The following is a 16,971-nucleotide window of genomic DNA, read 5'->3' as shown; positions in this document are numbered from 1 at the left end:
ATGTGGAGAAGGATCATTATGTCTCAGCTTTGTTCCACGACATTTCAGAATACACAGAATATACTGATCTCTTCATTATACTTGGTTTTAAGTTTATTATTTTTTCTCTTCTAGTTTATTATTTTTTCTCTTCTTTTATCATTGTGAGTCATACATATATTGTTGCTCTTGAGCTTGATTTGCATAATATTCTAGGATTTATGAAGAAATTGAAATATAGGTGTCCACCATAATTTTATAGGAAATCCTACTTCTTCACTTTAAAACTTTCTGAATCTCATCATTTTCATACTTTTCATTCTTACAACATAGAATTACATTTTAACTTACTACTTATTATAAAAACATTTAATTGTCTATTTCATTAACACAAGTAACACTCTTTAGAGTTAGTAGTATTGGTTATTTCATGAATTTTTGTAAATTGACAAATTATAATTGCATATAGTTATGGATTACAAAGTAATGGTTTCATGTTCACAATGTGAAATGAACTTAAATAACCATTACTTATCATTTTTTGCAGGAGAATACCACAAAGTTATTCTTGGTAATTTTGAAATGTATATTACTAGTAACTGTAGTCAAATGCAAGGCAATAGAGCTTATTGTAATTCTTTTTTCCTCTTACTATTTATTGGTGCATGTTATTTATTCAGAACATGGGGTTTCATTGGGTCTTATTGGGCAAAGATCTTAATGAGCTCTTTGCTTCTGTCTAACTGAAATTTTACCCCTCACCAAGGGCTCCCTATTTCTTTGACGCATTAGTTCCTGGTAAACATCATCCTAGTTTGATTTTGCTTCCATGAATTTGATTTGGTTATATTTAGCATACATCAAATAGTTTTATACATTATATACATATATGTGTATTTATACACACTCATGGATATAGACATATATTACATTATTAGGAGATAAAGATATATATGATATATTAATGTGTAAACTGATGTTTTGATGTATATGTACACAGTGACATAATGACTACAAAAAGGCATGTGAAACTATCCACCACCTTCCTACTTATATAGTTTGTATGTTTGTGTGTGTGGTGAGTTAGAATAGCACCTAAATTTTGATCTCTTATAAAATGTTTAGTATTTATTATGATACTATTAACCATAGTCCCCACGAGGTACCTTAGATCTCTAGGTCCCTTCATCCTATGTAGGTCCAAGTATGTAATTTTAAATTGTTTCTCCCCATTTCTTCCATATCCCACCCCTGGTAACTACTACTTTACTCCCAGTTTCTATATATGCATGTTGTGTGTGTGTGTGTGTGTGTGTGTGTGTGTGTGTGTGTGTTTTAACTCCACATACAAGTTAAATCATGGGGCATTTTGTGTGTGTGTGGTTCTAGCTACTTCACTTAGCAGAATGTCCTCTAGGTACATCACAGTTGAATGTGACAAATGGCAGAATCTTATGTTTTTAATACTGATCAATATTATATTATATATACATACATATGTTTATATTCCAAATTTTATTTACTCATTCAGATCTTGATAGAAAATTTTGTGTTTTATTATCAGAGTTTTGCAATATGATTTCAGAAACAAGACATCACCATGACAGACTGTAGTTTACCTTTGTTTTTATTGACCAAGGTGAATTTTGAAATTCCAGTAATAAATAGTAAATACTTTGAATGTGGCATGGAAGTACTGTGGGGGTAAGTTTGCTAATAGGGTAAAGCAACATTGAATGTAGAGATTTGATGCAATTTAAGATCAAATAAAAATACATTAGCAAATAGATTTATATCATTTTAAAAGCTTGTGAATTTTAATTTAAGATGTACTATCCTATTTTACCAGAGAAGTTTAAAAGAAATTGATAACAGTTTGTAAAATTGAAAAAAGAATAACCAGTAACTTTCACAAGTGGACTCAGTATGCACAAGTATCACTCATGCATACATGGAATATATTATATTAGAAAAACTTTCCAGATACCTATGGAAAAGTATTCACCTCTACAACAAGTATGCTGGTATTCATTTACTACCAAATATCATTTTATATGAAATCTTCTATTTCTGTATTAAAGCCTAATGAGAAAGATTAGTGCATATAATCTTTCAAAGTTAAAGTAACAATTTTTAGCCACCAAGATTATAGAACTATCTATTTCAATTGCTCATTTCCAGATGTAACTATGAAAACATTAATTTGTCATGTGGTTGTTGTTGCTAGGGATAGAACTCACGCCACATCCCAGCCCCATTTTGTATTTATGGACAGGGTCTGACTGAGTTGCTTAGTGCCTTGCTTTTGCTGAGGCTGGCTTGGAACTCCTGATCCTCCTGCCTCAGCCTCCTGAGATTCTGGGATTACAGGAGTGTGTCACCTCGCTCAGCTTTTATTTTATTTCGAAACAGGGTCTTACAGTGTTGCTAAAATTCTAAATTTCCCAGCTGGCCTAAAACGTGCGATCTTCCTACCTCAGCCTTCCCAGTCCCTGGGGCTTAACTTTAGAGAGGTGGGCTGGAATCGCAGGAATGTTGAGCTTCCACATGAGCCTACAAAATCCAGTGTGATGGTGCTTACCTGTAATCACAGAGACTCAGAGTGCTGAGGCAGGAGGGGTCACAGTTTGAGGACAGCCTCAGCAATTTAGTGAGAACCTGTCTCAAAATAAAATGTATTAAAAAGGTGGGCGATGTAACTCAATGACAGAGCACCTCTGAGCACCAAAATCCTCAGGAATAAAAAGAAAAAAATAATAGAGTTGGTAATTGTATTAGGTGGTAATTGGCCCTGCTAGGTTTTATTGTTATGAATTTCATAGTCCTAAGGGTAAACATGTCTTAATAAGATAATAGCTACAGATGCTTTTGTGCCAAATAAGCATAATATTACAGGGCAGTATTCAATACACATTTTTAATAAAATGTTTTTAATAAAATATTTCACGGTATGCTATCTCTATATAAGAAACCACTGCAAATTTTTTGGCTCAAAAAAAAATTGTGCTGACAAAATTGCAGTCTAGTTAGGAATTGACAGGATGGTGCTTCTCTAGTCACCTGAATTTCATTAGAGAGGACTTGACTAGAAATGGAATATCTGCTTCCAAGATGGCTGACTCATGGGTAGCACCTGATGGGTAGCACAATGATGCTGGCTGTTACTGGGAGACTGAGATTGTAGACTTGGGATTTTAGTTCTACTCCAGGAGGGATTTTAAACAGAAATGTTTGGATTTTCTTACAAAGTAAGTATTCCAAGAGACAGCAAGTGGAGGTAGCCACAAACTTACTACCCGGGCCCAGAAATCCACATGATACAGCTTCTACCATATGCTATGGGTCAAAACAGTTAAAGAGACTCTCCAGATAAAAAGAGTTACTTTTTCAACCACTTCTTGATGTGATGAATATCAAAGAATTCATGTTCTTCTTACTTCACAATAAGCCAGCAAGAAAGATGACTTATGGGTTTGATTCCCTAGAAGTCTTTGGGTGAATATGTCAGTATAAAGATTCTGAATTGGAACTATGTTCTGAGACTGAAACAAAACAAAATAAAACACCACAGGATGCAAAACAACCAAATAACTTAAATGAGCAATAAGACATTTAGAGCAATAAGACATTTAGAGCAAAGGAATATCAGAGAATACAGAATGAATAGAAGAAGACTAAAGGCCAAGTGACCTTCCCCAACCCTATAAACTCCTAGCTTTTGGCCTGTGTACACTGTAAAAACTTAGTTGCTTTACAGAAGATGAAAAAAATGAATCAGTTCAGTTGCTTAAAAGACATACAATATTAGAAGTTCTGTCTCACATAAAGGTCTAATCTGGTAGGCATTTCAAAACACAGCTTGACAAAATCTAGAGATTCAGGCACCAACTATCTATTACTCTACCACTTTAGAAAGTGCTGCTTAATGAGATGATCAAAAATAGATCACCACTGGATATTTGTGTTATAATTTGCGGAAAAAGAAAATAGGAAATTCAATCAAGTGGACAGAAGCAATTTCCCAAGACAGCCCGAAGGGAGCCCTCCACATTCCAGGACTAATGGATCCTTGGACCTTAGACCCTCTGTTTCTGGAGACTCCTTTCAGGGAGGAGGAGATGTACACAGACCCTTGGATGTGTCATGCTCTCTCCTATGATCCACCTCGTGTCTGCTTCATTGTTCATGAGGCTAATGTGTGGGTCCTGTTTTGTCACAGGGCACAAATATGCTTTCATGAGTGGGGGGATCCTGGGGCGAATCCCAAAGACAAGCATGTGTGAAAACACACACACACACACACACACACACACACACACAGTAGGCACTCAATAAGGCCTCTGGAATAAACAAGAACTCTAAGGCTTGCAGAGTTCCGTGACATGTCCATAGTAACTCAGAGGGTCAGTGGAAGAGAAGATCTGAATTGAGCCTTCTGACCCCATGGTCGGCCTCGAATCCACATTCTAAGCATAGTCTACACCCCTCCTGTTCTGCTCTGACTCTTCCCAGTCCCCAGAGAGCTCATGCTTTGAAGGCTTGAACCTCAGGAGAGCAGTGCTCTGTGTTGGGCTCCTGGGGTAGGTGAATGGATCAAAGGCGCTGTGAGTTCAGGAATGGATGGAGACATTGGTGACTGTGTATCTTGGTGGGCTAGGGGTAAATGGTAGAGATATTAGGACGTGGGCCCACCAGGAGGAGATAGGTCACCGAGGACATGATCTCTTTTGTCCAGAGCACCTCCCCTTCTCCACTCTCTTCATCAGGGACCAGCAGGGTCAGAAGGTGCCCCACAGGGTCTGCATTGCTGGCCCCCAGGCAGCTCAAGAGCCTCCCACCTTCCCAAGCACTTGAGAGTCCTTGTTTGCCCAGGGGACCTACAGAGGACCCAGGAGTCCCACTTGCCTTGCTCTATTCCCAGTACTACAGAACCACCCTTTCCCTCAAACAGATGGTGGCCCAACCCCAACTCAGAGCAGGATGCAACCCAGACAAATCTCCCTGGTCCCCTGAAAGCATCCAAGTGAGGAGATCTGTGAGGAAGAGAAATTTATTAAGAACCAGCCATGTCTGCCATGCCAGAAACAAGGGACAGAGAAGAGCACAGTGGGGGGAGGGGAGCCCCAGGAAAAGGATTCCCCAGTCTTTCTTGCAGACCAGGGAGGGGGTTGGTGGGAGAGCACTTGTCTCCAGGCATCCTGTCCCCAGCAGGCCCTCTGGACTGGAACTCACAGGAAGGAGGTGCCTGCAGGTGGCACGCCTCTATGGAGCACCTGCGCCATGCTGATCAGATCCTTGCCAACTGCCTGAGGGGAAAAACAGGGACTGGCCTGAGCGTGAGCACATCACGCCCCCTTCTCGGTACCCACCCAGGGACAGCGGGTTATGTCCTGGGGAAGGCCATCAGGGATGGCGCAAGGGCCACATCAGGCTGCACCCACTCACCTGCTTGGCTGCGTCTCCATCTCAACTGGCCACCATCTCAGGAACCACTTTGTTTTGCAATCTGCGTGCCCGCCCTTCTGGGGCCCGAGCCACCCCGTTTTCCTGCCTGGGTCCTGTCCTGGGGGCCGCCACGCAGCAACAGCACATTCGTGTGAGGCAGGTGAGGATCCTCCTGGCCACCCTCCGCCAGGCCTTGGTGCCTTCCTGGGAGGAGCCCGCTGTCCCTCCTTGGGCTTGCTGCCTGGGGAGGGTCTGCTCTCCTTGTGACACTCCCTGGGGGCTAATGCTGCCCTCCACCTGTGACCTGAGGCCTCCAGACCCAGGGCCAGGAGGCAGGGCGGCAAGGTCCTGCTGAGGGGCCCTGCCAGGGGCAGCTGGGCTCTGGGCCTGCAGGCTGGGGAGGGCCAGGGCAGGCAGGCTGCCTCCCTTGCTGCCCCTCTGCCGGGGCCACAGGTGCACCCCACGCGGCTGCTGTACAGCTGGCACGACCTGCCTGGAGGGAGAGGTGGGCTTGCTGGCGCTCCTCTGGCGGGGCAGGGTGGCTGGGAGAGAACCCGCAGAGGACCTGGGCTGGAGCCCCGAGTTTACAGACCTCCTCTGGACCCTGAGGCCCACCCCCTGCGAGTGCTGGTGCCTGAGCAGGAGATAGGTAGCCATGGCTTGGTCGAACTTTCGGCCCTTCAGGGACGTCCAGGTGTCAGTGAGGTCAAAACCAAGGTCAAGCATGACCTTCACTGTGGCGGGATCTGGGCAGAAGCGGTGGCAGGACTTTCTGGTATCAATCACAAAAGCCCACTGACCCCATTTCAGCCATGAGTGCCTCAAGACATCAGCCATGCTGGGCCTCTCCATGGGGTCCACGGTCAGCATCTTCGCCACCAGGTCCTGAGCTTGGAGGGACACGTGGGCCGGTAAGACCCAGGAGCGGTGCAGCACCTGGTCCCTCAGCTTCTCGAAGGTGTTCCCTTTAAAGGGCAGGTGCCCCGTTAGCATGAAGTAGAGGACCACACCCAGGCTCCACACGTCCACCGCGGGCCCGAGGTACTCCTCCAGGAGGAACCTCTCCGGGGCCCAGTAGGTGATGGTGCCGCACACCGTGTCCAGCAGCTCTCCCTGCCTGAACTGGCAGCCCAGGCCGAAGTCGCACAGCTTGATGCGGCCTCGCGAGTCCAGCAGGATGTTGTCCACCTTCACGTCCCTGTGCGCGATGCCCTGGGCGTGGCACGTGTGCAGGGCGCTGGCCACCTGCTGGAACAGTCCCTGTGCCTCCCGCTCCGGCAGGCCCACCCCCTGTGGGATGTACTGCAGCAGGTCGCCCCGACCAGCATACTCCATGACCAGGTACACGCGGTCAGCCGTCTCCATCACCTGGAACAGCTGCACCACGCTGGGGTGCTCCACGGCCTTCATGATGGCCACCTCGGCCTGAAGGAAGGCCGGGTCCACCTCGCCCTTGGGCACGGTTTTCACCGCCACCTCCGCCCCCGTCAGGATGTGGCGGGCCAGCCTCACGGTGCCAAAGGCGCCCTGCCCGATGCACCTCAGCACCTCATACTGGCCCTTCAGGGCATCCTCCGAGGACAAGCTGGACTCCAGGCCCCGCTGGGGGCTCCTGGGCGCCCTACTCTGACTCTCACTACTCTGTCTAGCCATCCGGAGTGGCCACCCCACCCGAGGACACTACCTTAAAACAACACAACAAACCAAACAAACAAACAAAGCAAGACTAAAACAACAAAACAACACAACAACACCCCAAATCAAAGAACAAAGACACAAACCAGAACCGCCAACCACCAACCACCAACCACCAAACGCACTAACTAGCTGGGAGTCCGACAGGTCACCACCAAGAGCTTCCTGCACAATGGACGAAGCTCAGCTGTCGCCACTGCCTTTTATAACGCCCCCATGGAATGCCCTCACAATTGCCCCTTGTGAGGTCACGGCCACAAATGGCCCTGTGCGCCCTGCCTGGCCCATGATGCTCCTCTCCCTATGGGTTCTGGCCCCCAGGACCTGGCACTGGTCATGATGCAAAGATCAAAGTCCACAAGCTCAAGGATAGGTGCGTCCTGCCCACCCACAGTGTCTCACGCACCTACCAAAACCTGTAGTGGGCTCCAATGGCCCTCGTGTGTCTGGTCCCAACACCCAAAGCTCCTTTGGCCTTCGGTCCATAGCACCTCCACCCTCCTTTGTCTGCTGCCTCAGGGAGGTTGGTGTCCTAATGTGGTGGCCCTTCACTCACATCACCGCACCCTCACACAATGCCCTGTCCCCTAAGACACCCGGGTCCAGCTTCTTCACTCCAACGGGCTGAGAGCAAATGTGCCTTGGTCCACATTTCCCCCAGAATTTCTGAGACACCTCCCTCTCCAGGAACCCTGGAACCCCCAAGGCAGTGCTTTCAACTATGCAAAGCGATCCAGGACACACCTGTAGGCCACCAATCCTAGACTCTACAAATGGGTCCTGCCGTGGCACAGAGAAACACAGGTGTGTCCAGAGGCCTTGCCCTGTCACACTCCTGCCCCTCGCCATCTTAGGCTAGCTCATCACAATAAATCCATGGGTTCAAGTTCTGAGTTTTCCAGGGTCTGATGAATCCAAGGTCAGATGGCCAGGAGATTTGGTGTGTGCACAGAACTAGCTTCCTTCTCCCTCACTCGGCTTCCTTGCTTTGTCCTCAAGTGGTGGAGAGGAAGAAGGAGTAAACTTAACTCTACCTCCTTCTTCCCCCAGCTTTCCTACTACCACCTTCCTTTTTTTTCTACCTTCCTTCCTTTCTTCCTTAACATTTTTTTTCATCCAACTAGTTTCTGACACCAGAGACTAATATACCACACAAGAACTTGACCTCTTAGCTCTACACTGTTCCCCAGATGAACTTCAAAATGGTGCTCCCAAGTCCTCAATCTCAACCTTTGAAGGCATTTCAAGTGGGCACCATATTACCAGGCTTCATAATGGTGTCTGCATGTGTGTGTGTGTGTGTGTGTGTGTGAGTGAATGCATGGGCACATGTGATATCGAGGAGCTATCTAGAGTCTGTGCCTGCTCCCCAAGTGTACCAGAAAATGCCATAATTTCTTCCTTAAGGCTGAAAATAGGCCATTGTGTATATATGTCACAGTTTCTTTCTCCATACATCTGTTGAAGGGCACCTAGGTTTGTTCCATAGCTTAGGTTTTGTGAATTGAGCTGCTCTAAACATTGATGTGGCTGTATCAATGTAGTAGGCTGATTTTACGTCCTTTGGGTATAAACCAAGGTGTGGGATCGCTGTGTCAAATGGTTTTTCCATTCCAAGTTTTTCTATGAATCTCCATACAGAGTTGTTGCATCAATTTGCAGTCCCACCAGCAATGTATTTAGTGAAACTTTTCCCTACATCCTTGCCAATATTTGTTGTTATTTGTATTTTTTTATAATTGCCTAACTCTAGAGTGAGATAAAATTTGAGTTAGTTTTAATTTACATTGCTCTAATTGCTAGGGATATTGAACATTTTTTCGCAGTTTTGGAACAATAGAATTTCTTCTTCTGTGAAATACCTTTTCAGTTCCTTTTCCCATTTAATGATTGAGTTATTTGGGTGGGTTTTCTTCTTGATTGGTTGTTTTTGTTTTGTTCTGTTGGTGTTAAAGTTTTTTTCAGTTCTTTATATATACTGGAGAGTAATGCTCTATCTGAGGTGCTGGTGGTAAAAATGTCCCCTTCTGTAGGCTGTCTCTTTACACTCTTGTTTCTAAGCTGAGAAGAAGCTTTTTAGTTTGCTATCATCCCATGTATTGATTCTTGGTTTTACTTTTACACTCCAGGAGTCTTCTTGACTCCTAAAGCCAAGATGATACAGAGTTGGGCCAACTTTTTCTTCTAGTTATGGCAGGGTCTCTGGTCCATTGCTTAGGTCCTTGGTCCACTTTCAGTTGAGTTTTTGTACAAGCCTATTGGTGCTTACATCATACCACCCTGTGACATAGATGTTGAATATGGACCTACAGGAATTGATGTTTACCCTGGGAGGATCTGGTCTTGCTTTAAACCATTCCTCTTTGTCATTTCCCTACTCCTTCCTTTGGCAATGGGGACATTTATCCTGTGTGTGTGTCTTGGGAACGTGCAACCGTTGGTTTGATTTTTACAGTGGTTCATATCAAATATTTATCCTTGAGTCTTGAGCGAAGACTTTGAACTTGGATGTTTGAGCCATATTGGAACTATTGACTACAGGAACTCTTGGAGATTAATGAAATTCAATTCGCATTGTCTCACAGACAACATTTCTGGGAGCTGTGGGCACAATGTTATGTTTTGGATCTTACATGTCTTCATTAAGCCCATGTGTTAAAGACTTGGTCCCCATGCAGGAGAGCTCAGAGATTAGGCCTTGAGCAGAAGATAGGATCATAAAGAGCTCTGACCTCACAAATAGATTATAAGAATGCTAGTGGATCCATCACTCAAGGGGTTATTTGGAGGTGTGCTCAAGGTTGGAGGATATAGATCATTGGGGGAATGCCCTCTAGGGTATATTTTGTCATTTGTCCCAGTCTTCTTTTCTCCCTTCCTCCTAATCTTTGCTTCCTGGCCACAATGAGGTAATCAACATGGCTCCACTACATGGTCTCTGTCATCATGTTCTGTCTTGCCAGAGGCCCAAACCAATAGGGTCAAATAATTATAGACAATAAACAGAAATAATACTCAGATACTATGACATGATACAGTAACCAGAGATGTTATCCTCTACTGTGACCTTGTATAATTATCAGAAATATACAGAGAAATTGTGATCAGGTATAGAAAACACAGACAATACTCAGATCCTGTGACCTGATACACTATCCAAAGAGATTATCCAGATACCATGACCAGGTACACTAAACAGAGACATTACAGAGATACTGTGACCAGTAACAAAAGAGTATTAGGTTTCTCTAGAGGAACAGAATCAACAGGATATATATAGGTATGGTTATAAAAAGGGGATGTGTTAGATTGTCTTATACACCAGAAACTGGATTGTCCTACAGTGGCCATTTGCAGACTGGAGAGCTGGAGAGATCAGTAGCAGCTCAGTCCATGAAACTTGAGTCTTAGAAGAAAAGGAACCATGATGAAAGGTTAATAATCTTGAGAACTCCTTTCTAATCTTGTTCCCAGAATGTGCTGTCTCCAACTGCCAAACTGCAGTATGTATTCCCTCACCCGGTTGCAGGCAAACCGCCCTCTTGCCCTGTCCCGTCAATGAACTTCCCTCCCTGCCCTCTCCAAGGAAAGTATATAAGCTTTGCTTAAGATGTTCTCAGGACTCTTTGCTGTATCTCTCTTTGCTAAAGTGAGCTCTGAGCCCCAGCACGCTGGTCTCCAAATAAACCCTTTTGTTGTTGCATAAGACAGTCTCTTGTGGTCTCTTTCTCCGACGTTTCGCCGGACCCTAACATTTGGTGCGTTGGCCAGGAAGTACGCATTGCCGGACAGGGAGACCCCAACAGACTCCTTGGGGGGGGTATAAAGGGGTCTTTTCTTTTCCTTCTTCTTCTTCTCCTTCTCTGTCTTCTCCTTGTTTTTCCTTTGCGATCGCTCAAAGTTTGGTTTTTTGCTCAGTGGAGAGCATGAGCTTTCAGAGCCTTTCTGGTTTTTTGGTTTGGGTTGGCAGAGTGTGGTTGCCAGTGGAGAGTGTGAGCTCCCCCTGGCAGTGGTGGACAGACGTGTCCAGAAGCCACAGGCCACGTCTTTCAAGGGATGCTTTGAAGGACTCTGGGAGGGATGGAAGTGCCCTCATCTGGGAGGGACGGAGGTGCCTTCATCTGTTGTATTCTGCTGCCAACCCGTCTGGTTTTGCCGGCAACAATTCTTTCTCTCAAGTTGAATTCACTGTCTGTTTTAATCTTTGCCTCTGAACTTGTGTTACACATTTACTGTTTACTCTGTGTCCGTGTTTATGTCACGTTTATATTGTCCCTGTCTTTGTTCAAGTAACTTTCATTATGGGACAGAGCCATTCCACGCCTCTGTCCCTGACCCTTGATCACTGGACTGAAGTCCGCTTAAGGGCTTAAAATCTTTCTTTTACAGTAAAACACCAGACCTGGCAGACTCTCTATTCCTCAGAATGGCCCACCTTTGGCGTCGGATGGCCCCCAGAAGGATCTTTCTACTTTCCACTAATTTATAAAGTCAGAGATATTGTCTTTGTCTTTCAGCCGAGATCACATAGCCATCCAGATCAACAGCCATATATCTTAACTTGGGAGGACCTCTGCAAATCTCCTCCTCCATGGGTGAATTCTTTTCTTGTCCCCGCTCTAACTCCTCCCCCCACGATTCTATCTCTCAAACCCTCTGCTCCTTTTCCACCCTTTGTTCTCCCTGAGTCTCAAGATTTGACTCTGCTGGACTCTCCTCCCTTTCCTTATCCCCTGCCTTTGTTCCCCAACCCCCAACACACTCTAAGTGATTCCCCTGCTGCTGACTCTGCCTCTCCACCATTGGAAGAAGCTGAGCCAGCCCTGTACCCTCCAGATGACTCCCCCATGGCACACACAGCCCCTCCTCCCCTGGAAGAAACTGGCCCAGCTAAAAGAACTCAAAGAACCCGCTGACGTTTTCACACCAGCCTACTTGGGATGACTGCCAACAACTCTTAGGCACTCTCTTCATGACAGAGGAACAAAAGAGAATCCTCCTGGAAGCTAGAAAAAATATCCTCGGACCAGATGGGCGACTGACACAACTTCCCAACATAATCGAAGCCGATTTCCCCTTGAACCAACCCATCTGGGACCCCAACACCTTTGAAGGTAGGGAGCATCTGTCCATTTATCGCCGGGCTCTAATAGCGGGTCTCCGAGCAGCTGCTAGACGGCCAACTAATTTGGCCAAGGTAAGAGAGATTATTCAAGGGCCTAATGAATCTCCCTCTATGTTTCTGGAGAAAATTATGGAGGCATATAGGAGATATACTCCTTTGGATCCTCAAGCAGAGGATCAAAAGGCATCTGTCACAATGGCCTTTACTGGGCAAGCTGCCCTGGATATTAAAAAAAATTACAGTGCTTAGATGGATTACAAGACATGACTTTGAGAGATTTAGTCATAGAAGCCGAGAAGGTATACTATAAGAGAGAAACTGAGGAAGAGAAGGAACAAAGGAGGGAGAAAGAAAGGGAGCAAAGGGAGGATGAAAGAAGCAAAAGACAGACTGAGGCATTGACTAAGGTCCTGGTCACGACAAGAAATAGGCCAGAACTTAAGAGACAGGGAGACAGAAAGGGATACCTGGGCCAACGCCAGAAGCCACCTCTGGCCTCAGATCAATGTGCCTACTGTAGAGAAAAAGGACACTGGGCCAAAGACTGCCCTAGAAAGAAACAGCCACGCCAGCCAGCCATTCTAACTCTGGAGGATGACTAGGAAAGTCGGGGCTTGGATCCACTCCCCGAGCTCAAGGTAACTTTTGAAGTGGAGGGGACCCCAGTAAACTTTGAAGTGGATACAGGGGCAGTATACTCAGCCCTTAAGGCACCCTTGGGTTCTCTATCAACTAAAAGGTCTCTAATTCAAGGGGCTAATGGCAGTAAATATCAGGCTTGGACAACTAAGAGGACCGTGGACCTGGGGAAAGGAAAAGTCCATTACTCCTTCCTAGTGATCCCAGAATTCCCAGCCCCATTGATGGGCAGAGATCTGCTCACCAAACTCTGGGCCAGAATAAGTTTTAACCCTGAAGGCCCCCAAATGGAATTTTTAAATCCTTCAGTAAAAACTCCTATAGTCATGGCTTTAACTATGTCAATAGAAGGTGAACATCAACTCTTCACATCCCCCAAGACTGATCAAACAGACAAGCTATCCCAGAAATGGATAACAGATTACCCAGATGCCTGGGCAAAAACTGCTAAATTAGGCCTAGCCATAAAACAACCTCCAATAACAGTGAAGTTAAAACCTCAGCCTCCCCAATTAATATTAAACAATATCCTCTGAGCAAAGAAGCTAAAGCTGGGATAAGGCCCCATATTCAGAAATATCTGGCCTTAGGGGGTCCTAAAGCCCTGTCAATTGGCCTGGAACACTCCCCTGCTACCAGTAAAAAAGCCAGGAACCGGGGACTATCGCCCCATTCAAGACTTAAGAGAGATTAACAACAGAGTGCAGGACATTCACCCCACAGTACCTAATCCGTACAATCTGCTTAGCACCCTGAACCCTGAGTGAAAATGGTATACTTTCCTGGACTTAAAAGATGCTTTCTTTTTCTTGCCTCTGCATAAAGATAGTCAGTTGCTGTTTGCTTTCGAATGGGTAAATCCAGAAACCGAAACGTCTGATCAACTAACTTGGACCAGACTCCCACAGGGGTTCAAAAACTCCCCCACTCTGTTTGATGAAGCCCTCCACAGAGATCTCAACAACTTTAGAACTACGCACCCCAAAGTCACCCTGCTTCAATGTGTGGATGACCTGCTACTGGCAGCCGATACCAAGGAAAACTGTGAGTCTGGGACCCAAGCACTATTATCTGAGCTTGCTCAACTCGGGTATAGAGCTTCTGCCAAAAAGGCCCAAATTTGCCAGCAAAAAGTAGTCTTCCTGGACTATTCCCTTAGGGGCAGTAAACGATGGCTCACTGAGCCCAGAAAACAAACCGTTGTGCAGATACCACCCCCATCTAACAAGAGGGCAAATGAAGAGGCTAAATTGGCAGCCCTAAACGGAGTAACCATGTTAACACTTTCCACACCAGGGGAACATAAGGACACTGACACTGAACTCCTCTACTGAGCCCAGCCTGCAATTTCAGAAAGCCCTACACTGCATTAAAAATGTACATCAAGTCACTCACCTTGGCTCAAAGAAATTGTAGGCATTCCTGAAGGATCAAGAACAGAGTTTTCCACTAACCGGCTCACAGCAAAAGGAAATAGCTGAACGGGTAACAAAAACCTGTCGGGTCTATCAATTGGTTAATGCTTACCCTTCCAAGCTTCCTGCAGTAAGGCGCCTTCGAGGAACCAGACCAGGACAATTTTGGGAAGTGGACTTTACTGAAATTAAGCCAGCAAGGTATGGACTTAAATATCTCCTAATCTTTGTAGATACATTTTCAGGATGGATTGAAGCCTTCCCCACACAAAAAAAAGAAACGGCGCAAATGGTGGTCAAGAAGATCCTGAAAGATATTTTTCCAAGATACGGCCTGCCTAAGGTAATAGGGTATGATAATGGACTGGCGTTCGTGGCCCAGGTAAGTCAGGGGTTAACCAGGACCCTGGGGATTAATTGAAAGTTACTTGTGCTTATAGACCCCAGAGCTCAGGACAGGTAGAAAAAATAAATAAAACCATTAAAGAGACCTTAACGAAATTAAGCTTAGAGACTGGCATAAAAGATTGGACTATGCTCCTGCCTTATGCACTGTTTCATACAAGAAATACTCCCTCTGTTTCTTTGTGTAACCTCACCCCCTATAAAATTCTCTATGGTGCCCCTCCTCCAGTAAGGGACCTAATCCCAACTCTAAGACCTAACAATCCCTTCTGCACCCCCTTGCTTGACAGACTTAAAGCTCTTAAAAAAATTCAGTGATACCTGTGGAAACAGCTGGCCACTGCCTACCAACCTGGGGACGAAGGAACTCCACATCGATATCAAGTGGAAAACTTCATCTACGTAAGGCGACATCAGGTGTCATCCCTGGAACCCCGCTGGAAAGGACCATACCAGGTGCTACTTATAACATCTACAGCGGTAAAGGTAGATGGAATCACTTCCTGGATCCATGCCTCTCATCTCAAGCCTGCGCCCTGTCCAGACTCTGGCTGGAAATTGAAAAAGACCGATAACTCTCTCAAATTGCATATTCGCCGTGTGGATAAGGCTATGGACTCTCCCCTTGACCACCAGTAGTCCTAACCCTCATCAGCCCATTCAGCAGCGATGGGTTATCACAAATCCTACTGGACAAAAAGTATGATCTATCTCACATACAGCCCCCTTAGGGACCTGGTGGCCATCTCTCCACCCAGACATTTGTCAGCTGGCTATAGGTCTTTCCTATTGGGTATCCCTGATGAAGAGGATCCCACTAAAATTCCATTAAATCCCTTCCATACCATAGATAATGGAAACAAACATTATGGATGTAGGGACATGGGAGCCAGATGCAGGTTGGCTAACCTAGATTACTATGTTTGCCCGGCAGACTATCAAAGCCTCAAAGAGTCACGGCTCTGTGGGGGAAAAACCGACTTCTGTAAGTCATAAGGATGTAAACATACAGGGGCTACCTGATGGAACCCAAACCTCTGCCGGTTCTCAGACCATTGCCCCCTTGCTGAAGTAACAGGTACTGAGGTATCTCTCCACCCATTCACTCCTCTCTTCTCCTGTCAGTGCCCACACTGGGTCCCACCAGGTCCTCTTACCAGCTAACCCAAAGCTCAAACCAGAGGAGAGCCCTTAGACCCCTATCCAAGATGTAATGAAACTGGCCTTTAAAGTTGCTTTGTCATCACTGAAAACAGGTTACTAAAAATTTAAAGTCCCTCACAGGCTTTTTGGGATACTCACTCCAGTCTTCCCCTCTGCTCTACCTGTTCCTCTACTCAAGTTTTTGTTGCTAGGAAAATCCCCAACCCCTTTCCCATTATTCTTTTACATCTCTCCTTCCTCATTCTCAGATCCACGGAGCTGCTCTCCGCACCACCTTCCCCGTCCTCCCCCTCTGTACCAGGCCCACAGAAAAGTCTTAACTGACCTTCTCCAGAAGTCTTCACTATGGCTGACTTTAGGACTTTCAGCAAAAGAGTCCCTATAAAGGAGTTCAGTATAGATAAACTTCCTCTTTTCATGTTGCCCTGTTCTACTTGGCCACTGGCTGGAAAAATCAGCACTCCTAAGCTAGACACCCCCTTACTAGTTTTTCACAAAATATGTGAACAAGGCCTCTGGCCCTGAGCTGGGGCTTCACAGAGATGGCTACATTTCTAAGATAAAAAAGTTATCAACTGGGCTCCATGGTAACAGCTGGCAAGGAAAAAAAAAAAGTTCTCCCCCTCCCAGGTGTCCTTGAAAAGTTAACTTTCCCAGAACAGAGGAAAAAAAACAGAAACAAAAACTGCTTTTTGTGAATTTCTGCAGACTGTGAACTTCTGAGCCCCTTCCCTTACATGTTGAGTACAAAATTCTGAAACTACCTAAACTTGGGGTTCAGGGGATTAATTGATTACAACAGAAGCAATGCCCTCTGAATCCGGTTGCAACCAAATAGGACTGTTTCCCTGTCTTCAGTGCTATCTTAGGTGCCTTGCCTTGTCCGTCCCTACAACAGTATAATTCTATGTACTTAAACATTATTTATGTTTTCATGAAATGGTCAACAGATGTAATTAATTGTATAATGGTGCATATGTTTCCCAGAGTGCTCTATCATGACGCAGGTTCATTTGAAGATCAAATAAGGGGACATACAACCTGTTTCCGCCGGAAACCTGTATCCCTCACTTTAGCCAACTTATTAGGAATGGGAATTGCTGC

The 16,971-nt window shown here is 45.5% G+C and overlaps 1 long non-coding RNA gene across 2 annotated transcripts in view; it reads right to left on the bottom strand.

The window, feature by feature from the left end:
* Nucleotides 1-16,645, bottom strand: part of LOC144367191 (uncharacterized) — a 39,434-nt gene extending 22,789 nt beyond the window's left edge. Inside the window, exon 1 of one of the 2 annotated variants that reach the window (XR_013426486.1) lies at nucleotides 16,193-16,645. This is a non-coding gene — a long non-coding RNA (uncharacterized LOC144367191). The remainder of the gene's footprint in view (nucleotides 1-16,192) is intronic. The other variant, XR_013426485.1, reaches the window with a different exon arrangement.
* Nucleotides 16,646-16,971: the final 326 nt, after the last annotated feature.

This window comes from Ictidomys tridecemlineatus, chromosome 10, assembly GCF_052094955.1.
Source record: "Ictidomys tridecemlineatus isolate mIctTri1 chromosome 10, mIctTri1.hap1, whole genome shotgun sequence".
Lineage (NCBI taxonomy): Eukaryota > Metazoa > Chordata > Mammalia > Rodentia > Sciuridae > Ictidomys > Ictidomys tridecemlineatus.
This window is presented reverse-complemented; position numbering and strand designations above follow the sequence as displayed.